This window comes from Geotrypetes seraphini, chromosome 1, assembly GCF_902459505.1.
Source record: "Geotrypetes seraphini chromosome 1, aGeoSer1.1, whole genome shotgun sequence".
Lineage (NCBI taxonomy): Eukaryota > Metazoa > Chordata > Amphibia > Gymnophiona > Dermophiidae > Geotrypetes > Geotrypetes seraphini.
In genome coordinates, this window is record NC_047084.1 from 271749613 (window position 1) to 271767890 (window position 18278).

An 18278-nucleotide genomic window follows, 5' to 3' on the forward strand; every position below is an offset into this window, starting at 1 on the left:
GGAGCAATTCAGCGCGCGCTATTCCACACATTAAAGCCTTAACGCACCTTTGTAAAAGGAGCCGTTATTGTTCAAAAAATTTTTGATAGCTTGATTTTGTATTTCATCACTGTGTTTGTACAGTTTGTTTTTTTGTTAATCGCATTGAACTGCAAGGTTTTGCGGTATTTAAATAAACTTTTATGTTATGTTTATATTATCCCTTTTCTCAGATGATCTCCATTGACCCCCTTTGTCACCTTCCACTCAATCAGTTCCTGACCCAGTTAGTCACTTTGGGGCCCATACTGAGGGCACTCAGTTTATTTATTTATTTATTAGATGCCTGTGTGGAACAATGTCAAAGGCTTTGCTAAATTGTAAATATATAGCACATCTAGCTGTAGGGGTGATTTCTGCTTTATCTATTGGAAAACTGCAGATCTGTTTTTGATGTGTTTACAAGATCTGTGCATGCACAGCCAAGGACATCTACCATGTTGCTTCAGGACAGCAAAGATGTTTTTTTATTCTACTTTTGTGGAGAGGGACCACATCCACCCTTCTCCAGTCGTCCGGTACCATACTTGCCTAGAGAAGCATTGAAAAGGTCAGCCAGTGGAGCTTCCAGAACTTCCTTAAATTCCTTTTGTACCCTTGGATATACACCATCTGACCCCGTCACTTTGTCCACCTTTAGCTAGCTCCTCACAAACATAATCCTCTGAAAATCAATCAGGGTCTACCATACCTCCCTATTTGCATTTGTCTTGTGCAGTCCCATTCCCTTCACTTCAGCTGTGAACCTAGAACAGAAATATTTGTTAAGCAGTTCAGCTATATCTTTATCAGCTTTTTACATATTTCTCCCCTTTACCTTTGAGTCTCATAATGTCGCTTTTGTACTTCTTATTATTATCAATATATCTTAAAAAGTCTTGTCGTCCCCCCCCCCCCCCCCCCATTTTACAGTGTCAGCTAATTTTTTCTTCCATTTGCATCTTTGTTGTTCTGACTACTTGACTAGCCTCTCTTAACCTTTCCAGATATTTTTGCCTAGGTCTTCCTCTTTCTGCGATCTTTTATATTTTATGAAAACTAACCACTTCTCTTACCTTCTCAGATGCTACATTTGAGAACCAAAGTGGCCTTCTTTTCTTCTTACTTTTACTTACTTTCCAAACAAAATGGTTTGTTGCCCTTACAATAGCTCCTTTTGCCCACTATTTTCTTACTTCCAGATGTTCCCATCCAGACAACAGTTCCTTGATTTGATTCCCCAGCTGAACAAAGTTAGATTTTTTTTAAATGTCTAAAACCTTCACTTGTGAATGAGCCATCTCTACACCTGTTTTAACATTAAACCACACCATGCAGTGATCACTGGATGCCAGATGATCATCTACTTTAATTTCAGAAACACTTTCCCTATTTGTAAGCACTAAGTCCAGTATGACCCCATCCCACATGGGTTCTATTACCAACTGCTGGTACAGTTCTTGTAGAGAATCTAGGATCTCCCTACTTCTAGGAGACTCCTCAATAGGGATATCTCAATCATTATGTGTCATGTTAAAATCATCTATTAGTAGAGACAAACAATGGCTCTGTTCATTTAATTGTGCATTTTTTTTGTTGGATGATGCATTTTAAATCAGATATATAATTAGCTGCAGTTAGTTTGCATTTTATGTTAACAGTATGTTTTCTATAATTTACAGTTAAAATTGGAGTAAATATTACACATGTCAGCAGATCTGCAATGAATACTGTGTGTTAAATGCCAAGAATTGTATATTTGCTTGATATGTTATTGAAACTGTGCCCCAGCTGCTCTTTTGCATTGGAAGGAAACCACACCAAATCTTTTGTTGCATCATGCATTTTTTTTTTTTTTGTATTGTGAAAATGTAATGTGATCATCCTAACCAAGTTTTTCCCCTTCAATGGTCTGTATTGTTTGGATACTGTTCTGTTGTTACTGGCCCTGTATCTGAATCAGTTTTTTATGCATCCTGTTTTGCTTGCTTTTTCAATGAACATTCTCTTTGAAATGCTGTTTACTCAAGATTACTTGGCTGCACAAGTAGGAAGATAACGGCTAGAACTTACCACAGCTAGAGGTGAGACTGGTGTTTTTAGTCCAAGCACCTTTATTTGTTCTGAATGTATGCCAGAGGCCTAAGATGGGAGAACCTCTTCAACTGAGAGTACCCTCACTGAGTTTTGTTAAGCAGCATACTTCACTGGTATTGACTGACATAAGCAAATAGGTCACTGGTGATAGGATAGAACAGAAACGAGCTTTGAGGGATTTGCATCCTTTGTATTAAATCATTGTAAGTAGAACAGCTTTAGTATGAGTGAGTTAAAAAAAGAATAGTAAAGCTTTGTGTGGTGGTGCATTTGTAAATGATTATAGCAACATTAGGATTCCTGAATATTTAACCAAGTACTGAGCAAGATGACATTGAATTGGGGAGAGTATAGCACATAAAGATATCTTTGTTTACCACTACAATCCTTGATGCATTATTTTTGCATGGAGAGGAAATGTGTTTAGGGAGAAAGCCCTATAAAGAGAGATCTCAAAGAATAAATCTTGCATTAAACCTGGCAAAGTAAAGTGCTTTAAAAGTAACCATTAAAAAAGATAAATCAGGAATTTTATATTGTGCAGCTGAGAATTTCAGTATGTTAATTCTTTGGAGAGCAGCTTTAAAAGCATGGTTTCCTGAGGTTTAGCGTTCATCTGTCCTTAACCGTCTGTTATTACAGGACTTTCCTTTCGGATGAGAACAAACAGGGTGTGCCATTAAGAGTTTCTCTGTGTTCTTGGCCAAAGTACAGCTCTGCAGCTGTCGTTGTTGATTAGGTAATATGAACAAAGAAACAGTTTTTGACATCAATTACTGTGTAGTTGTGCATGCATTATTACAAATTTCTCTGAACATCATAATATTCTCTTAACTCATCTTGATTACCATCTAATTGTAGATCCAGAATCTTACTTTAATTGCTGTGAAACCTCTGAAAAATCTTATTGCAAGCCACATTGAATCCTTGTAGAAATTTTGTGGGATATAAGAAATTGTATTTATTTATTTGGTTTTATATCCCATTCTCCCAGGAGAGCTCAGAACGGGTTACAAGTTTATATACATAAAGCATGGTAAAATAAGACAAATATGGCACGGTGTGACACAGCATGGCAAAGCAAGACAAAACATAGGATGGCAGATTAGCATGATGACATAGTATTATATATACAAGCATAGCATTGCAAACATAGCATAGAAGACATTGTATTATACATGGTGAACATAGTATTTTATATAAACATGGTATGGTAAACATAGTATTATATATACAAACGTAGCATGGCAAATATAGTAATACAGACTATGGTATTATATGGTATGGTATTTGTTACAAGTTAGTCTTTTGGCTCTGAAATTTCCTAATGTAGTCAAAGCTTATAGTGTGATAACTGTGTTACACAACTTGTAAAATATTGATTTACAAGAGTAATAAAGGAAAAAAAGAATATTGTGGCTGGGTGTTGATCCTAGGTGTGTGCCTAACTTGGTTAATCCAATCACTGCTTCTGGACTGAACAGTTTTGTCCTATAATGGAGTTAGTGGAACTTGCTGCTTGAAAGAATTTGGCCTTCAAATGAATAAGCAAAACAGTTTATTCATTCTCTCTTTTGCAGTATAAATCAAGAGGTTCAACAAAAGTGCAGAAAAACAAAATACAGGAGTCACTCCTTTAAGCAAACTTGTGCATTCAATTTTAAACAAAATAGTTCATAGCAAAAATATCACTGGTTTTAAATTTTCCCCCTAGAAATTTGAATAGCATCATTTTAGAAAACTTAAGGATCTAGCAAAGTTTGGTGGGTGGGGAGGGGAATCACTTTAGTTGTAGCACCTTCGCTGATCAGAAGTTAGCAACCTAGATCAGTGGTTCCCGGGGGGGGGCTGTACTGCCCATCGGTGGTCACTGAGAAGTCTAAGGGGAGCATTTTGGCCCTGATTCTACAAAGTGCGTCCCGATTTTAGGCAGCTGTAGGCGTCCTACAGCTATCTAATCAGCCAATCGGGATGCATGTTTTTTTAAAAAATGCTCCCCAGGCAGGCCGCCTATATTGAAGGTGCCTCCGGGAGCCTAGGGACGCAAGACGCCTAAGCTCGCCTAAGGGCCTTAGGCAGGCCTTAGGCGAACCTAGGCGGCCCTACGCATCTCCCTAGTAGAGGAAGAGACGCTTAAAATGTAGGCCAGCAAAATGCTGGTCTACATTGTAAGTAGACGCGGCCGCTATACTTATCGCAGCAAGAGATCTCCCTGCTGCAATAAGTATAGTGGCCACGGCCGCCTGCCTCATCACCGGCAGGAGGATGCCCAACTCTCCTGCCGGAACCCCAGACCCAGACCCCCCCTCCCCCCAAACTGGTAATCGCCGGCAGGAGGCTGCCCAACTCCTCCTGCCGGAACCCCCCGGACCCCCTCCCCCAAACTGGTAATCGCCGGCAGGAGGATGCCCAACTCCTCCTGCCGGAACCCCCCCCCGTACCTCTCCTCCCCCCCAAACTGGTAATCGCCGGCAGGAGGATGCCCAACTCCTCCTGCCGGAACCCCCCGGGCCCCCCATGCTAATGACGACCCCCCCCAACTAACCTCCCTCCCCCAACTAACCTTTAAATGTTGGTCGGCTGGACGGGTCTTGCTGCCGTCCAGCTGACAGGCCCGCCTCGTGGAAATGAGATGGGCCCGCCCCTTCCCGGCCCATCCCTGCTAAATCTAAGGCCTGATTGGCCCAGGCTCTAGAAGCCTGGACCAAGCAGGCCTTAGGGATAGCAGGTCCGCCCATCCCCACTAATCCTAAGGCCTGATTGGCCCAGGTGCCAATTCTGACGTTGGAGAAATTGTTCCAGGCCAGCTAGGCAGCAATTGGCTGGCCCGGAACGTCCTCTCCGACGTCAGAATTGACATCGGGAAGAAGGCTTCTGGGCGGCGATTAGGAGCAGCAGCAGGGAGTTAAGAGGGCAGCAGCGGCGGCAGACCCGGGGGGTGAAGGGTTTAAATCGGGCACTGGAGGGAGGCTTTTTTGCGTGGCAGGGAGGGAAGGAGGTAGGCAGGCAAGCAGGCTGGCTTTGGCGCTGGAGGGAGGGAGGCAGGATGGCTTCGGCGGTGGGACAAAGTCTGGAAGGCAGTGAGGGGGACATAGCAAGGAGACACTGGAGGTACTAAGGACATAGGAAGGTGGCACTGGGGGCACTAAGGACATAGGATGGGACACTAAGGACATAGGAAGGAGGCACTAAGGACACAGGAAGGGGCACTAAGGACATAGGAAGGAAGGAGGGAGGGAATAGAAAGGGACAATTGTTGGGCCTGAGTAAAGAAAGAAAGAAATGAAAGAAAGGATATGCAGTCAGAAGGAAACGCAACCAGAGACTCATGAAATAAGGTAGGAAAAATGATTTTATTTTCAATTTCGTGTTCAAAATGTGTCAGTTTTGAGAATTTATATCTGCTATCTATATTTTGCACTATATGTGTCTATTTTTCTATAGTTACTGAGGTGACATTGCATATTTTAAAGTCATTTGCCTTGACATTTTTGAAACCCTCTCAAATATAAATGATAATTAACATTTTCTCTGCGTATAGTGTGCTTTGTAGTTTTTTTTAATTTTATGGTTACCATTATGAATTAATAAGATATTATGTGTACATAAAAAATGAATGGAAGAAATTGGGGGTGGGATTGGGACGGGGCTAGGGCAGGATTGGGGGCGGGACTGACAATTAATAGATGTCCCCTTTTGATGAAAAAAATAAATGGTCACGTTAAATATGACTGATCTCAGCCTAGCTGTCTTATCACACAAAGCATTCATTGTTCAACTTTGTTTCTTTTCATTCTCAGCTTGGGGTTCAAAACAACACCTATTGCTTTAAAACAGTCACTCATTCTTAGCAGGTTCTAGCACATTTCCATATCATCATTGCTTGGCAGCTCTGTAAAATCCACCTCCATTTCACAGGAGCTTAAATTATCTTCCATTTCAATTTAATTCATATCAGCATGGAAAAAGTCCTCAGAAGTCTCCCCCTTGAGGGCTTCTAGCTGCTCCTTGTGAATGAATGGAGTCTGCTGTTCCCCTGCTCTTGGCTGTAGTGGTCTGTCTTTCTCAGTAGCTCTGAATCTGTGGCCTGAGATCTCCATTCTTTTCTTTGCCTGCTCTACTTTGATTAGGTTTAGCAGCAGCTATATTCCTAGGCCTTGCTGCTTCTACACACTAAAATCTTCTAATCTGGTTTGAACCAGTTTCAGGGTGGCTGGTAACAGGAATCACTTCAGCCCTAGTTTTAGATTTTACGTGACCCTGCCTTGCTGGGATTTGTAGTTCCCCTTGTTTCACTGTAGGTAACTTCTTGGGAAAGGATAAACAGGTCTTAGAAAGTATTAGCATCATTTGAGGGCTATCGCTTAAAGGAATTTGTTTTACCTGCAGGGCTCTAGGTGTAATGTTTGTAGGAACCTATCCTTAGCGTTGCGGGAATTCCTACCATGCTCAAATTCACGTGCTATGTCCACTACACAATATTTGCTATCCCATGTCCACTGTGCTAGGTTCTATCATATTAAGTGTCATACTGTTATGTCATGCTAGGTTAGCCACATTTGTATACTACATTGATTCTTAACTTTTTTTGAGTCACTGACCTCTTTAAGAATCTGCTGAAAGCGATGGATCCCCTTTGTCAGAAATATTCACATAAACACAACTTGAGATTTATTTGCATGCACTGCTTTCATTGTATGCTAGTAGATTTCATGAATATTCATTGGGGAAATCCTGAAAACCCGACTGGATTGCGGCCCTCAAGGAGGGACTTTTGACACCCCTGGCTTATACCTATACAGAATGTCAATTCCCATATTTCAATTACAAAACAGGTGTCTCTTCAATAACTTCTTAAAAACACCAGTGAAGAAAAATATCTTTTGACTATTTATTTATTTATTGAGGCGACATTCTTGGGGCTTTGCCCCTTGTTTTTTGCCTCCATGTCTCTGAGCATATATTTCATCTAAAATTACCAACTTGTATAAGAAGTTTGTTTACTGTACTAAAGGAGTGATTTTATATCATTTTGGTCATATATACATAAGCACACGATTCCATTCTTGTGAGCCGATGCACAAAAATGTGCTTGTTCGTGTAATGTTCAATCTCAGACACCTAACAGGGAAACAAACAAGTCTGTACGATGGACAGAGCACAGCTTTGGCAACAGAACATAAGACTGAATAGTGCTCATCAGGCTTGCAGGTGCTTGGCCATGCGTACATAAATAAACCAACACAAGCAATCTGTAACATATACAGTCCTCCAGTTTTAACCATCATAACTTCACTTAATATTCTATCACATGCTCAGTTCTCCCCAACCTAAAAAGTATTCTTATTTCTGAATTTTGCATGACTTGCAATGCAGGTCACATTGGTATGATACAGGCCTCCTTCACATTGGTGTGATAAAGGCCTCCTTCACAGAAGAAATTGACAAAGATTTAATTAAAGGCATTCACAAGATAACTAAGAAAAGGGAAGTACTACTGGTAGGTGATTTTAATATGCCAGCTACAAAGAGATCTTGGATTCACTACAGAAAGAATTGTTCCAGCAATTAGTATTGGAACCCATGCGGGATAGAACTATTTTGGACTTGGTGCTTACAAACGGAGGAAGTGTTCCTGAGGTTACACTGGGTGATCATTTAGCATCTAGTGATCACAGAATAGTGAGGTTCAATATCAAAATGCAGGATGAGAGGACTTACTCAAGACTAAAGGTTCTAGACTTCAAAAGAACTAACTTTGCCAAGATGGAGAGTTATTTGGACAGGAACAGCTGAATGAAGTAGAAAAGCAGTGGGCAAAACGGAAAGAAGCTATCATTGTTAGGAAAGTACATAAAAGGAAAAGAAAGCCGCTTTGGTTCACAAATGCAGTAGCTGAAAAGGTGAGAGAAAAAAGGTTATCTTTCATAAATTAGAAGACGTCGCAGAAAGAGGAAGACAGACAAAAATATGTGAAAAAACTATAAGAAGAGGGAAAAGCTATCGGAAAAGCAAAGATGTGAATGGAAGAAAAGATAGCCAATAGGGTCAAATTGGGGTCAAAACATTTTTTAGATATATGTGATAGGAAAAAGTGTCAAAATGGCAGTAAGGCTCAAGGGTGAGGGAGACAAATTTGCAGAAACCAATAAGGATAAGGCTGAACTGCGTAGTATTTATTTCTGTTCTGTGTTCACAGATGAAAGACAAGGGGGTAGGATTGCAAAAACCAAATGTGAATGGATGTATAGTAGACTGGGATTCTCAGAAGACTGTTTGTGAGGAACTAGCTAAATTAAAAGTAGACAAAGCAATGAGGCCTTACAGGATACATCTGAGGGTGCTCAAGAAACTCATAGAGGTTCTGGAGGCTCCATTGTCTCATCTTTTTAATGCTTCCTTAGAATTTGGTGTGCTCCTGGGGTCTGGAGAAGAGCAGATGTGGTCCCTCTGCACAAGAGGCACCAATAAAAAAAATCCACAAATTCAGGAAAGTGTTTTAAAGAGTCAAGTAACCAGATGTTTAAATCTATCCCACAATCCAAAATCTGAGTGGTAAAAACAGGAGCACTACAATTCCCCCTCCCCCCTCACTTGATCGTATTATATAAAAAGTGATGAAAACACTATTCAATGAGGAGGTTGGGAATTATAGGCCAGTTAGTCTGACCTTGGTAGTGAGTAAACTAATGTAAACGCTTAAGCAGAGGATAGTGAAATTTCTAGAATCAGATGGACTGCAGGACCCAAGGCAGGTCTTGTCAGACGAATCTGATTGATTTCTTTGACTGGGTGATCAAATAGTTGGATATGAGAAGGAAGCTAGATGTAGTGTATTTGTACAAAGCTTTTGATACAGTGTTGCATAGGCAACTGATAAATAAACTGAATGCATGCTGTTTGGGCCCCAAAGTAACGAACTGGATGAAAAGCTGGTTAAGTGAAAGGAGACAACGGGAAGTCGTAGATTGAGTTTGCTAGAAGGATAAGGATGTTTAGTGGAGTGCTGCAGGGATCTGTTGTTAAGCCAGTTCTATTTAATGTCTTTGTGAGTGATATTGCGGAAGGACTGTCTGGAAAAGTTTGTCTTTTTCTGGATGATATCAAGCTCAGTAATAGGGTAGACACTTCGGAGGGTGTGGATAACATGAGGCAGGATCTGGCAACTAAGATTTAATGCTGAAAAATGCAGAGTCATGCACTTGGGCTGCAAACATCCAGAACACTATAGTATAGGAGGCAAAATAATTCTGTGTTTGGAAGAAGAGTGGGACTTGGAGGTGATTGAGTCTGATGATCTCAGGGTGGCAAAACATGTAGAAAAGGTGACAGTCAAAACCAGGAGGATGCTTGGGTGCATAAGTAGAGGATTGGCCAGTAGGAAAAGGGAGGTGATAATGCTGTTAGGCCACATTTAGAATATTGTATGCAATTTTGGAGACCCTACCTTCAAAAAGATATAAAGAGTATGGAGTCAGTCCAGACAGCTGCTACAAAATTGGTTAATGGTTTTTGTCATAAATCATATGGAGACAGACTTAGAGACCTTAATAAGTATACTCTGGAGGAAAGATGGGAGAGAAGGGGATATGATAAAGATGTTTAAATATCTCTGTGGCGTAAATGTACAGGAAATGAGTCATTTTCAAGTGAAGGAAAACTCTGTAAGGAGAAGGCATAGGATGAAGTTAAGAGGTGATAGCCTCAGGAGTAATGTAAGAAAATGCTTCTTTACCGAAAAGAAGATAGATGTGTGGAATAGTCTCTTGATGGAGGTGGTGGAAATGAAGACTGTATCTGAATTCAAGATAGCCTGTGGATTCTCTTAGGGAGAGGAGGAGATAGTGGATGTTGTGCATGGGCAGACTGAATGGACCATTTGCCTTTATCTGCCATCATGTTTCTATGTTTATCCCAGGACAAGCAGGCAGTATATTCTCTACATGTGGGTGATGTCACCAACGGAACCCCCTAGTGGACGTTTTCGCAAGCAGACTTGCTTGAAGACCTTCAAGTTTGTGATTGGCTCACGCATGCGCACGTGCCCCTCCCGCCCAGTCTAGGGCATGCGTCTCCTCAGTTCTCTGTTTTCCGCGGAGCCAGAAGCACTGCTCCCTTGCTTCGTGCGATATCGTTGTCCCTCTTGCATCGCGGCTTGTTTAGTTAGTTTAATTTGAGTCGCTGTGCTCACGTCTGTGTTTTTTTCTTTCTTTTTGTTTTTTCAGTTCGTAATCTTTTTGACTGGGTTCCTGGTCTTACTCTGACCGCCTGGCCTCGTAGGGACGTGGCCATCTTTTTTCTTATGGCCTGGCCTCGTTCTGGGTTTAAAAACTGTATTAAATGCAACCGGGTTATCTTCATCACCGACCCTCATCGTTGGTGTGTGGAGTGCCTGAGTGCAGAGCACTGCGCTGAGTCATGCCCCGTTGTGCAATTTTGCAACCACGGGCTCTTCGTAGGAGTGTGGCCAAGATTCTCCAATTGTTTGGCCCCATGGATCCTGCGGGACAGGCCTCGAGCTCGGCCTTGGCGCCCTCATTGGGTGCTTCGGCTTCGAAGTCCCCATTGGCCTCGAAGGCTCCGGCCTTGGCCCCTCCTCTTACTCCGGCCTCGGGTAAGTCTCCTCTTTCCTCCTCAGGTGTGCCGGCAAAGAAGCCTACCTCCGAGTCTCATGTCAGTGCCGCCTCGTCGGCATCTTCGAGACATCACTCTAAGCGTGCCTTCTCATGTAGGGAATACTCTTCCTCGAGGTCGCCCCCAAAGGAGCGCACTGCTGCACCTAAGACCCAACCATCCTTGGTCTCGGTGCCTATGTTCGAGGACATGCTTAAGGCTATTCTTACCACGCAGCTTTCCTCGGTGGTGAGCCAACTGGTACCGACGTTTCTCGAGGCTCTGTCCGCAAGACTTGCCGGGTTCCCTCGAGCGATTCTTCATTCCCCAAGTCACCTGTAACTTTTCGGGGATCCAGGCCAGGAGGCCATTTTTCCCCCGCTACTTTGTCGAGGTTTGCCCCTCCTAAGAAGCCCCGGTCTTCTTCGCCCCTTCGGGGCAAGTCTCCAACTGCAAAACCTCCTACACACACGCTTGTCCTTGAGTTGGACTCTGGGTTGTGTTCCCCATCGACGCAGCTACCAGCCTCTAAGGGGTCTTCTTCGAAACCGGTAGAGGAATTTTCCTTTACCCAGTCTTTCCCGAAGCGTCGCCAGCTAATACCTTGGACTCCGGGTCTTCCCCGGCCCACCTAGCATGGGGTCGTTCCTCGATGCCCCCCAGACACTTTAGTAGAGCCTCTTCAGTCTCCCATTCGCGGGACTCCGAGGCCCCTGCTTACTACTTGAGGGAAATTTCTCTCTTTCTCAGCTGCCCCCAGATCTCGCTCGGGGTCTCCTCAGTAGGATGAGTCTTCTTCTCGAAACTCCTCTTTTGCTCGTTTCATCTCTGACATGGGTAGGGCCTTGAAACTGGACCTCCAGTCTGAGTCTCGTTATACCTGGGAATATCTGGAGGAGATGGGTGTTGATCGTCCGCCCCGCGAGGCGTTGCGCATGCCATTGCACCAGGTTCTACGGCAAACCTTTCTCCGGAACCTGGAGATCCCCTATGTGGTCACGGCCATTCCCTCCAGGTTGGAGTCCCGTTACCGGACAATTCCGGTTAAGGGGTTTGAAAGTTCTCAGCTTTCTCATCAGTCCTTGGTGGTTGAGTGTTCCTTGATGAAGTCCAACCCCTCTAAGGTTTACGCTGCCATCCCTCCGGGCCGGGAGGGCCATACGATGGACAAGTTTGGTCGCTGTCTTTGCCAAAACTCAATGATGGCGAATTGTATCCTTAACTATAACTTTATCTTCACGTCCTACCTCCGGTTCTGTGTGGACGCCCTCTGCTCGTTCCGGGAGGACGTACTGGATTCTCAGCGTCAGGAGTTTCGTCTCCTCAAGAAGACCCTCTCCCAGCTCCATCTCTATATGTTTCAGGCGGCTTACGACGCCTTCGAGTTGTCTTCGAGGGTCTCAGCCTTTGCGGTTGCCATGCGTCGCCTTCGAGTTGTGCTCAAGGGTCTCGGCCTTTGTGGTTGCCATGCGTCACCTCACTTGGCTCTGCATTGTGGATATGGATCCGAATTTACAGGATCGTCTTGCCAATCTCCCGTGTGTGGGCCATGAGCTCTTCGATGATTCCATCGAAGCGGCAACCAAGCGCCTCTCGGTCCTTCGCCTCTCTGATGAAACTTAAACCGAAGGCCCCTCCGGCTCGGCAATACAAAATTCCTCTCCGGAGGAACCCGCAGAAATCTACGCCTGCCTTCTCTCGGCCTCCTTTGAAACGGCCGCAGAAGAAGCAGCAACGTCAAACTAAGACCCAGCCACCGGCTCCAGCGAAACCTGGGCCGTCCTTTTGACAATTCTGGTCCGAGCCTTCGGGCTCCCTTCCTCCTGGAGCCTTCCTCCCTCCCCATTGGGGGGTCATCTCCACCATTTCTATGCCCAGTGGGAAAGTCTTACCACCGACAGTTGGGTGCTTTCTATCATCCGGGATGGGTACTCCCTTCACCTCAGTCAAGAGAGTTTCCTTCTGCTCAGTCTCAGCTGCCTCTCCTTTTGCAGGAAGCTCAGGCCCTTCTTCGCCTTCGGGCAGTCGAGGAGGTTCCCGCAGACCAGTGGAACACCGGATTTTATTCTCGATACTTTCTGGTACCCAAGAAGACAGGGGATCTGCGTCCGATCCTGGACCTCCATGCTCTGAACAAGTTTCCGGTCAGGGAACGGTTCCGAATGCTCACTCTTCCTATTTTGTACCCCTTCTTGGACGAGGGGGACTGGTTGTGCTCTCTGGACCTCAAGGAGGCATATACGCACATTCCGATACACCTGGCCTCTCGCCGGTATCTGAGATTCCGGGTGGGGATCTCCATCTCAAGTATCGTGTTCTTCCCTTCGGCCTGGCGGCCTTTCCGAGGTCTTCACGAAATGTCTAGTTGTGGCAGCTGCGGCCCTGCATCTCTGCGGCCTGCAGGTGTTTCCCTACCTCGACGACTGGTTGATCAAATCGTCCTCTTGCCACGAAGTTCTGCGAGTGACAAATCAAACCATCTCGCTCCTTCAGAGCCTTGGCTTCGAAGTGAACTTCCCCAAGTCTCAGCTCTGTCCGTCCCAGTCTCTGTAATTTATCGGAGCGGTCCTGGACACAGCTCTGCTCTGCTCCTTTCTGCCTCGGCCTTGATGGGAGGCCCTTGTTCGATTATGCCGGAGGGTGATCCATCTGCCCTCGGCCCCGGCTTGGCTCATGATGGTCCTCCTTGGTCACATGGCCTCCATGGTTCACATGACTCCTTTTGCCAGACTTCACCTCTGTATTCCTCAGTGGACTCTGGCATCACAATGGAACCAGGATCGGGACCCTGTCTCTTGACTCATTGTCGTGACTCCTTTGTTGAGACAGTCTCTCCGTTGGTGGATGCTCTCTTTCAATCTTTCCAGAGGTTTTCTGTTTCATGCTCCTCCTCCGCTAAAAGCCCTCATGACAGACTCGTCAGCCTACGCTTGGGGGGCTCATCTGGTTGGTCTTCACACTCAGGGTCTTTGGTCCAGTGCCGACCGCCTTTGTCACATCAATCTGCTGGAGCTTCGAGCGATCTTCCTCGCCCTGAAAGCCTTTTGTCACCTGCTTCGCGACCAAGTGGTGCTGGTATGCATGGACAACCAGGTCGCCATGTATTATATCAACAAACAGGGGGGTACTGGATCCCGATCACTGTGCCAGGAGGCGATGTGGCTCTGGGATTGGGCAATCCGCTGCAACATATTCCTTCAAGCGGTCTACATTCAGGACCAGCACAATTGTCTGGTGGACAAGTTGAGTCGTCTTCTGCAGCCTCACTAGTAGTCCATTCATTCCTTGACTCTGCGTCAAGTATTTGATCGCTGGGGGACTCTGGACGTTGACCTGTTCGCATCCCCCCACAATCACAAGTTGCCCCGCTTCTGCTCCAGGGTTTACACCCCGCTCAGACTCGAGGCGGATGCTTTTCTGCTGGATTGGATGAACCTGTTTCTGTATGCATTCCCTCTGATTCTGAAGACTCTCGTCAGGCTCAAGTTACACGTGCCACCATGATTCTGATAGCTCCTTGGTGGCCCCGACAGCCGTGGTTCTCCCTTCTGTTGCAACTCAATTCCAGGGAGCCTCTTCTTCTGCCTGTTTTTCCTTCTCTGCTTACGCAGAGTCGAGGTTCTCTTCTTCATCCCAACCTTCAGTCTCTGCATTTAACGGCTTGGTTCCTCGAAACTTAATGCCCTCGTTCTAGTTCTCTCAGCCTGTGCTGGATGTCCTAGAGACATCTTGGAAGGAGTCCACTCGCCAATTTTACCATCAGAAGTAGACCCGCTATTCTTCATGGTGTGCTACTCGACAGCAGGAGCCACTGTCTGCCTCCTTATCTGCTGTCCTGGATTATCTGTTACACTTGTCTAGCGCTGGACTCAAGTCCTCTTCGGTTCGAGTCCATCTTAGTGCAATTGCTGCTTTTCATCAGCCGATTGACGGGAAGCCTATCTCTGTTCATCCTGTGGTTTCCCGATTCATGAAAGGCCTTTTCCAAGTTCATCCGCCCCTTAAATCTCCTCTGGTGGTTTGGGATCTTAACGTGGTCCTTACTCACTTGATGAAACCCCCATTCGAGCCACTAGCGCGGGCTCACTTGAAGTTTCTTACTTGGAAGGTTGTGTTTCTTATTGCTCTCACTTCTGCCCTTCGGGTCAGTGAGCTTCAAGCCTTGGTTGCGGACCCACTTTTCACTGTCTTCCATCATGATAAGGTGGTTCTCCGTACCCATCCTAAGTTCTTGCCTAAGGTTGTTTCTGAGTTTCACATCAACCAATACATTGTTCTTCCTGTGTTTTTTCCGAAGCCCCATTCTCATCCTGGAGAAGTGGATTTGCATTCTCTTGATTGTAAGCATGCGCTGGCCTTCTACTTGAATCGCACCACTCCACATCGTTCTGCTCTCCAGCTGTTTCTCTCTTTCGACCCTAATCGTTTGGGTCGCTCTGTTTCTAAGCGGACCATTTCTAACTGGTTGGCCGCTTGTATCTCCTTTTGTTACCCTCAGGCTGGTCTCTCCCTGCCGGGTCGAGTCACAGGCCACAAGGTCAGAGCGATGGCGGTGTTAGTTGCTTTCCTCCGCTCGACTCCACTTGAGGAAATCTGTAAGGCTGCCACTTGGTCCTCGGTTCATACGTTCACCTCTCACTACTGTCTGGATGCTTTTTCCAGGCGTGATGGCCACTTTAGCCAGTCAGTTTTGCAAAATCTGTTTTCCTAAATTGCCAACTCTCCCTCTATCCCATTCTGGTTAGCTTGGAGGTCTCCCACATGTAGAGAATAATGCTGCCTGCTTGTCCTGGGATAAAGCAGTTACTTACTGTAACAGGTGTTATCCAGGGACAGCAGGCAGATATTCTCGCAACCCACCCATCTCCCCGTGGTTGGCTTCTTTGCTAGCTATCTGAACTGAGGACACGCTGAAGAGACACATGCCCTAGACCAGGCGGGAGGGGCACGTGCGGGCCAATCGCAAGCTTGAAGGTCTTCAAGCAAGTCTGCTTGCGAAAACGTCTGTTAGGGGGCTCCGTTGGTGACGTCACCCACATGTAGAGAATATCTGCCTGCTGTCCCTGGATAACACCTGTTACAGTAAGTAACTGTTCTTTCAGGGTAGTCTCTCTCTCTCTCTATCTTATAGCTCCCGAAGGAGCTTTTGCTTTTCTCAGCTCCTTGCTCTAGAACTTTTGTTAGCTCGTGATAGGAGCTTCACCCTATTTGTTACAGGAGCATAGGCGGGTCAGAGGTATGTTGGAAAATTGCACACAATGCATGTGTGTGTATTTACACCAGTTCCCAAGCTGGTATAAATGTAGGTAGATCCATTATAGCTGCAATTTCTGATGGATTTCTTCTAGTTTTCATAAAAGCAAGTAGGTACTTATATTGTATGTCTTTAAAATAAGCCCAAAATAGACTTCCACTTGGCCTCTCCACCCAGATTATCAGTTATAAAATTACTCTCTTGAGTATTGATTTTTTTATTATTATTTTTTTTTATATGGCTGGGTTTGCTTCGTTTAAATATTTATATTTTCATACTAAAATAGTTTCCAAATTTACGAATGACAGTTGTCATTTATTGTTGGCAGCACAAGGAAGCCATTCTTATTATTTCAAGTTTTTGTTTTAAAACACTCTAGTTTATATTAAACATGACAGTATTTTATGAACAGCTTGAAAATGTTGAACTCGCCTGACTTTCTGACAGATGTTCTGTGGTTCACATCATATTTCTTGTGTATGAAGTAAATGATAAGTAAATGGATTGCTTTGTTAGGTGATTGTTATTTTCATTTGCATTCCCATTGACTGCTTCCCTGGCAGTAATAACTCGGGAACATGTCAAACAGTTGAGGGAGTTGATTTTTGAGACTGTTTCATCTGCTGTCTTAGCTATAGAAAGCGTAGCTGTGTTTCAATAACAATTTCAACTTCTTATATGGAAGCTAATTAAAATAGGCATTCTTCTATTTCAGGGTTTCCCAATCCCATCCTGAGGGACTCCACAGCCCGTTGGGTTTTCAGGATACCTACAATGAATGCGCATATAATGAGTCTCTGGTTTAAGCAAATTTATATGATTGAAGGGGGAATTCGTCTAAGGGCGCTAAGAGATGCCTATTATATTCTTATGGGTGTTTTTAGTGGTTAGCATGCATTAATGCGCTTAGTGCCCTTAATTTGTACTGTAAATATGGGGTCCCCAGAACAGGTTTTGAAGCCTTGCTCTGCATAGTCTCTTGGATTTTATTGGCTATTTAAAGAAAATAAAGATTGCCCCAATGAATAATTAGAAACCATAACTTGCATTGCTGCTCTGGAGAAATCGGAGTAGTTGCCCAGATGTTGTAGAATATTTTCCCTAAGCTGTGTTCTGCCTCGTTTTCCCTCCTTCACACTTTTATTGTATTCTCACAATGATCTATTTTGCTTCTATACCTGATGCTGCAATCCTTTTGTAGTTTTTCTAGATTAGATCATATGAACAAGTGACCCTATACATTATTGTAGTCTGTCGCGCCAAAATACAATGAGTCTGTATGAAAAACAAGTTTTGCAGTTAACTTTGGCTTTAACCTTATAAATCTTTTCTATTTTCATTACTTGTATTGGAGAATGAGGGAGGCCAATGATCGTTTCAGAGTTTGGTGCTAAAAGTTATGCATGGGGATCCGGGAGGGTTGGGGGTTCCGGCAGGAGTGAGTGGGCACCCTCCTGCTGGTGATCTTACGGGGGGGGGGGGGGGGGGGTGTTCCGGCAGGAAGGATTGGGCATCCCTCCAGCCGGCGATCGGGGCAGCGGGGGGTGTTCCAGCAGGAGGGATTAGGCATCCTTTCTGCCGGCGATCTTCGGGGGGGGAGAGGGGTGTGTTCCGGCAGGAGGGATTGGGCATCTCTCCTGCGGGTTTGTTCGGGGAGGCATTCCTCCTGCCGCATTTGTTTGGGAGGGTGAGGGGACTGGCAGCCACGGCTGCTATACTAATCGCGGCAAGGGATAAGTGTAGTGGCTGCATCTACAATAACCTGATTGTCTAACTGGCGTTTGTAACATGGACGTCAGTTACAGAATCAGGTTTATTTTAGGCAGCCTTAGGCCCAATTCTATATAGGACGCTCGTCTTCTTCTGAGACCAGGAATCCTATACAGAATCCGGGCTCTTATGTATAGTCAAGTTTTATTTTAAAGCAGCCATGAATTAATTAATACCCAGAGATTCTAAATTTTGGGGCTTCTAAGTTTGAATTTTAGGGTCCCTTTTTACTAAAGAACAGAACGGCAAAGATTAAGGTGTAGTAAGTGTAAAGCCTTAATTGTATGTAATGTAATGCCAGGCCAAAGCAAATAAAATTGAAAATGGCCCTGCCCATGGCCCCCCTGAGTTGTATTGTAGACCAAAAAAATAGGAAAAAGAATCCATAAAAAGTGGAGAAATCCCCTCCCCCCAGAAGGACAATATGAAGATGTACCAATAATGTAAAAAAATGTTTTTTAAATGTCCAAAACACAGGCAGTGCTACAAATTAGTTAATGGTGTGCAATAAAAGGACCTGGCACGA

At 44.7% G+C, this 18278-nt stretch overlaps 1 protein-coding gene across 21 annotated transcripts in view; it reads left to right on the top strand.

Moving 5' to 3' along the window:
- The window catches only part of CTBP1 (C-terminal binding protein 1), a 646630-nt gene that overhangs the window by 430043 nt on the left and 198309 nt on the right, over window positions 1–18278 (top strand). The window contains exons 1-2 of one of the 21 annotated variants that reach the window (XM_033951415.1): window positions 2049–2102; window positions 2758–2854. The exons of 18 other annotated variants lie outside the window; for them this stretch is intronic. The gene's annotated coding sequence lies outside the window, so the exon portion shown is untranslated. Of the gene's footprint in view, window positions 1–2048; window positions 2103–2756; window positions 2855–18278 lie in introns of those variants that run through there. 2 more of the 21 variants (XM_033951478.1, XM_033951429.1) reach the window with 2 other exon arrangements.